This window comes from Euprymna scolopes, chromosome 3 (genome assembly GCF_053919585.1).
Source record: "Euprymna scolopes isolate OS-2025 chromosome 3, ASM5391958v1, whole genome shotgun sequence".
NCBI classification, from domain to species: Eukaryota; Metazoa; Mollusca; class Cephalopoda; order Sepiida; family Sepiolidae; genus Euprymna; species Euprymna scolopes.
Genome location: NC_136484.1, coordinates 88596413 through 88602512, shown reverse-complemented (window position 1 = coordinate 88602512; position 6100 = coordinate 88596413). Strand labels below are relative to the sequence as shown.

The window sequence follows — 6100 nt, the reverse complement described above, 5'->3', positions numbered from 1 at the left end:
TTCCGCTTTTTAGATAGAGACTTATATAGATGTTAAAAGTCAATTTTTGGAAACGCCGTTTTCTGCTGGTGACATGAGAAATATTTGAAACTATAAAAGAAAAAAATAAGAAAGATAAATAAATCAACGAACACCCTGGTTTTCAAAACTCTTCGTAGGTGCAAGAGTAGCCAAATTATTATCGATGCGGACAATGTAATCAGCTAAGCAAATTCTAAATATTGTCGGATCCATTACACATTCTGTTTTACTGTAGGCATTAAATAACTGAACGGGTTGATGTTTCATAAAACGCAAGAACGAAAAATCTAAATACTGCTTGTCAAGGCCAACAGCCACTCAGGGAAAACGGTTCATGGAATGAAAATGTTTTCAAAGTCAATTTTGTACTTTGTCAATCTGGAAAAGCTACTTTGAACGACATATTCCTAGATGTGATAGCAGAACCAGATCTAAGAGCACATTTAACTCTTGTATAGGCAGAGGATAGCATTTTGATCCAGATAGATTCTGGAGCAGTAGAATGATCTAACTATTCTGATGTGAAAGATAGTCGGAAGAGCTTATCAAACAACTGATTTATTCAGGGAGAGAGTCATTATGCCCCTACAATATCTTGTGTACACCGCTTACCAGGAAAACATGAACAATGGTTCTATTCATCGTTATATAATGACTACTTTACAAAAGGCATGAAATAGCTGAAAGAGTCGATGTGCCGTAAAACGCAAGAACGAAAACTCTAAATTCATATCTTCGTCTTCAACAACACACTAATACCATTGAGAAAAGTATTAACACACAATTTCCTCCCTAACAAAATATCAACATGCGTTCAACAATTATTTGTAAAACATTAATCATTATTAACAAATCAATACTTAATTTTATATTTAAGTTATGATAAAAAGATATGAACAAGATCAATAATGTTCCATAATTTTAAACAATTGATTAATTGGAATCATATAAGTATTAAATTGAAAACCATACCATATAATTTCCAAAAAAATAACAGTTTCAGGACAAAGGCTTTTTTTCACGTATTTCTAGAAAAAGCTGAAGCTCACCAAAGATAATCCCGGTAGTTTACAGTGTCAATTTTTATCGGATGTTTCTTTGTTTTTTGCAGTAAATTAAATAGATAAACATTCTTTACTTTTAGTTCCTCTATAAACACGTGGGAAAAATTATAGTTCACAAACTGTTATTACTTTATAAAATGATATAATTTCGAATTTAATACTTTATATATTCTAAGCTCTATTTAATATTCTAAATATTGAGCTTTAGTTTTAAATTTAAAAACTGATCAAATCGATATAAACTATAAAATATTTGCTTTATATATATTTATAAGTGACATTTTCTGTTTGATGAACGGTCTCTACCAAATCTTTCTGTCAACATTTAATTTACAGGCTTGAAACTTGATAGTTTTTTATGCGTATGGATTTAGGTCAGACGGTAACAAATAAAGCTCCAGAGCTGTGTGCTTTTGTTTCGATTCTAGTAGATGGTATCCAAGTCATATTAAAAAAAAATGAAATCGCTACTATATATTGGCCCCAATGTAACAATCAATAGAGTATTGGCTCTATAATAATAAATAAGAAGTCTGCATCAATTAAGTTGTCATATATATATATATATATATGCTTTTTATTTATTTTAACATAAACATTTAGATATATTGCCTAAAGTATACTCATAAATGTATAGCGATACCTAAATGTTTATGAAAAATTATACCTTGTTGTGTATTGAACATACTTATATAAACCTCGCTAAATCCATTCGATGTATTACCCCTAAAATAATATACAATAAAATGGAATACGCGGCATAATCACGTGGACACACCGTTTCGTGTCAAACAGCTTTGTTATATATGGGATTGCATTCACTACTAAAAAATCTAGCTAATTTGCATATTCTTTTAAACATTCATTTAAATTAATTCCCTATTAGTTTTTTTCGCTTTTCTTATGGGATGATAATCTTTAGTTAACTATTATGTGAAAGTATAAATATAATATAATAATAAATACGAAATCTGCATCAAAATATAATAATTAAGCGTATAATACTAGGCGACCTGTAAGTGTATATATATATATATATATATATATATATATATATATATATATATATATATATATATATATATATTTGGATTTTCAGAATGTGAGAGATTGTATAATAAATTCCACAGCCAAACAACGTTGCAGCTCACAAGGGCCATGACAGTCAATGAACCGGAAGTCCAAGACTCGAGTTTCGCCCTCATTTGGGCTCATCAATTAGACACATCTGAGCTCAGAATTCGAAACCTTTTGAAATGAGGGCGAAACTCGAGTCTTGGACTTCCGGTTCGTTGACTGTCATGGCTCTTGTGAGCTGCGACGTTGTTTGGCTGTGGAATTTATATATATATATATATATATATATATATATATATATATATATATATATATATATATTCTATTTTTATTTTTAATTTTCATACTTTCGTACAAATTTTCCCCGGCTAAAACACAAATATAAAGTTTCGCATGGGTTCGAACACCCTATATATTATGTTTCATGTTTGTAGACCAAAAACTGACAAGGGTGTTTGGTAGGCAAATTTTTAAAACAAATATATAGACGCATGCATAAATATATATAGAAAGTGGTTTGGGCTGACTATAAATTTTTACGGAAATATAACTCATGTAGAATATCTGCATGAATATAATTACACATAATAGTTAACTAAAGATGATCGTCCCATGAGAAAATCGGAAAAACTAATAAGGAATTAATTAAAATGATTGTTTAAAAGAATATGCAAATTAGCTAGATCTTTTGCAGATGAATGCAATTCCCCGACCCATATATAACAAAGTTATATTTTCTTTTTTAAATGAATAGAAAAGAGCTTTGCTTTATTTTTTTATTGTTCTTGGCCTTCGGGCCGGGATCAAAGTGTAGTATCTGGTCTGGCAGATACTGCACTTAAGTCAATGGAGGGGAAACCCTCTATACTGGGACAATTATTATTTTTGGTAACCAGAGTGACCCCTTTTAGGGGAGCTGGTTTTTACCTCACATTAAAAACGGCCTTGTGCCTAATTTGCTCAGTGGGGGAGCAAATAAACACCATCTGGTCTGGCAGATACTGCAAGCAAAGACCAGATGTGGGGGCAACCCCACATACCTGACCAGTCAAGTCAAGGATTCGTCACTTGACACTCAGCCCAACAGGTGAAGGGCCGGGAATCGGCCCAGCACCTGTTGGACTGAGGTACACCGCCTGGGTAATACCTAGGAGGTCCACCCTCCCAGGCCTTGCCACCGGGCTTTCCGGTGGGGCAAGTTTATTGCTTGCTGCTTGAGGCGCCCCGACCGGGGAATGCCGACGGGGTTACTCAGGCAATTTTTAAAATTGCAGGAGTGCCCCTCCTTTAGGGGAGCCTGCGGGGTTCCCACTTTCCGGCCTTGTGCCACATTTTGCTGATGTGGGCAGCAAATAAATATCAACCCTACATATAAGACCTTGGTCAATGTAGGGGCAACCCTTCATACCAATTGTCACTATCCAGCTCCCCTACTTCCCCGGCGAGCTGGTCACCATTTCCCCTTCATTCCTCACATTAAAAATCGGCCTTGTGCCTAATTTGCTCGGTGGGGGAGCAAATAAATACCATGTTGTACTTGGCCTTCGGTCTGGGATCAATGTGTAGTATCTATTCCGGCAGATACTGCAAGCAAAGACCATATGTGGGGGGGGGGCAACTCCACATATAAGAGCTTGGGCAATGTAGGGGAAACCCTTATGCCAATTGTCACTATCCAGCTCCCCTACTTCCCGGGGAGCTGGTCCCCAATTCCCCCCTAACTCTCCACATTAAAAAACGGCCTTGTGCCTAATTTACTCAGTTGGGGAGCAAATAAATACCCTGTTGTTCTTGGTCTTCGGGCCTGGATCAAAGTGTAGAATCTGATCTGCAGATTCTTCACTTAAGATAATTTGTACCAGTCAATGGAGGGGAAACCCTCTATACTGGGACAATTATTATTTTTGGTCACAACCAGAGTGCCCCCTTTTTACCCTACTTTTAGGGGAGCTGGTTTACCCCCACATTAATAAACGGCCTTGTGCCTAATTTGCTTTTGTGGGAAAGCAAATAAATACCATAAATAGAAAAGAGTGTGTTTAATATAAATATCAATACCCCCCCCCCCCAATTATAGGAGTATAGATAGACTAGCGACTCTTTCATACGCAATATATTGATGTTGTGTCCTATTGTGAATGTTCAGCCTAAATGGAGACAGACTAATATTATTGTAACTCTTTTATTTAAACTCTAAAAATATTAATCTAAGCTAGCAGGGACACCCGGCGAACCCTGGCCGTAAAATACGCTTAAATGTGATATATTAATTGATGCAGATTTCATATATTTTATTGTAGTTAGTTTTTTTTATCGATCCTTATATATTATAAAGTTGGGATTTCAAAATTTAAAAAATAGCACATATGACTTGGGTGCATCAGCTTGAATCGAAACCGAAACGAAACCTTATAAAGAAAAAATATATTTACATATATATAACTTAAGTTGGTACTCATGCACTTATTGATCCGTGCTGAAATAATAACGTTATTATTTAAAAAGCCATTCTTAATATGGGGAGGGGAGGGTGTTCTGTACCTATTCTATACTTTAACCTTACAATTGAATAAAAACACATATAAAACTTTAATTAAACTTGGAAATACGATTTAAAATATAGCGCGGATCAGTAAGTGCATTAGCACCCTTAAGTTCCTTCAGCTATAATTGAAACCGAAACCAAACTTATAAAGAATTCTTGGTAAAAATATTTATTATAAAAAAATAGAAGATCATAACAATAAAACGACAGTCACTCGGAAGAAAAAAGATGTAAGCGTCGATGCCTTTGTTCAGTCTCGAAAGACAAAGGAAGGACCCCCCCCCCTGTAGCGACAGCTGCGCGCGAAATTGTGAGGCAAGGGTTGCGCAATCATCAACCACATCTCTACTGAATCGGCACTGTTTTAGTCCAGTGTCAAGGAGGAGTCCAGGACGACTGGAAACAATGCCGAGATAAGCGGAGAGCACATACAGCACCTGGAAGTCCCAAATGGTCACCCATCTGATACTGGCCAGGCTCATCGTTGCTTAACTTTGGTGATTTGACGGAAACCTGTGTGTCAAACGCGATTATACCGTATGTGTGACACACAAAATAACACACACACTATCGTATTAATATGGAGATAAGAATATAAACATCCAGAACTTATACACTTTGATATATTGTTGGTAAGAAATAATGGTGCCCTTATTTTGTAGTGTTGGTGTGTTTATATCTCAAAGAAATTCGTAACTGCCAAAATTTATATCGACGAACGCATCTACGAATTATCTTTGCAGTTTTAGCATTTGAATGAAACGAGAGAGAACACAAGCATCTTTTTAATACTCCAAATATATTCGCCATTAATAATCTGTAAGTATTTGAAGAAAATAAAGATGATTCTGGAAGGATCGTATAATAGACAATGGACACATACTATACTCTCTAGTAATAGAATAAGCAATGTCTGAGAAGTAGGTATACAACTATACTACACAGTTCCCAAAAGAGGAGGTAAAACTTGGGAGAAAACAGGATTTGCTAATGCTTGGGAGAAGTCTATGATAATGAACAAAATAACACACACTATAATATCTCAAAATGGTGGAGATAATGCCTTTGAGTATGTTATCATTACAACATAACAGATACTTCACTATCATTCTTGTTAAAAAACGGATATATTACCTGTAAGTATTCTCGCATAAAAGAAGAAGATAATGCCTGTAAATATGGTATCAGTGCAACAAACAGACGCTGCATTGCACTAACCAGAATTAAGGTAGTATCTAGCAAGGTAGTCACATGACAGCACAGTAAATACTATATTACTCCCTCCTCAAAATAATGATGTAATACCTGGGAGGTTCCACTAACTTCTTTAAAAATCGAAAATAATACCTAGGAGATTTATGATACAAAACTGAAACTACGCTATTCATCTCCA

The 6100-nt window shown here is 35.2% G+C and overlaps 1 pseudogene; it reads right to left on the bottom strand.

Annotated features, from left to right (window-relative positions):
• Nucleotides 1-5132: 5132 nt before the first annotated feature.
• On the bottom strand, nucleotides 5133-5250 carry LOC145265651 (5S ribosomal RNA; annotated as a pseudogene).
• Between the last annotated feature and the right edge of the window lie 850 nt (nucleotides 5251-6100).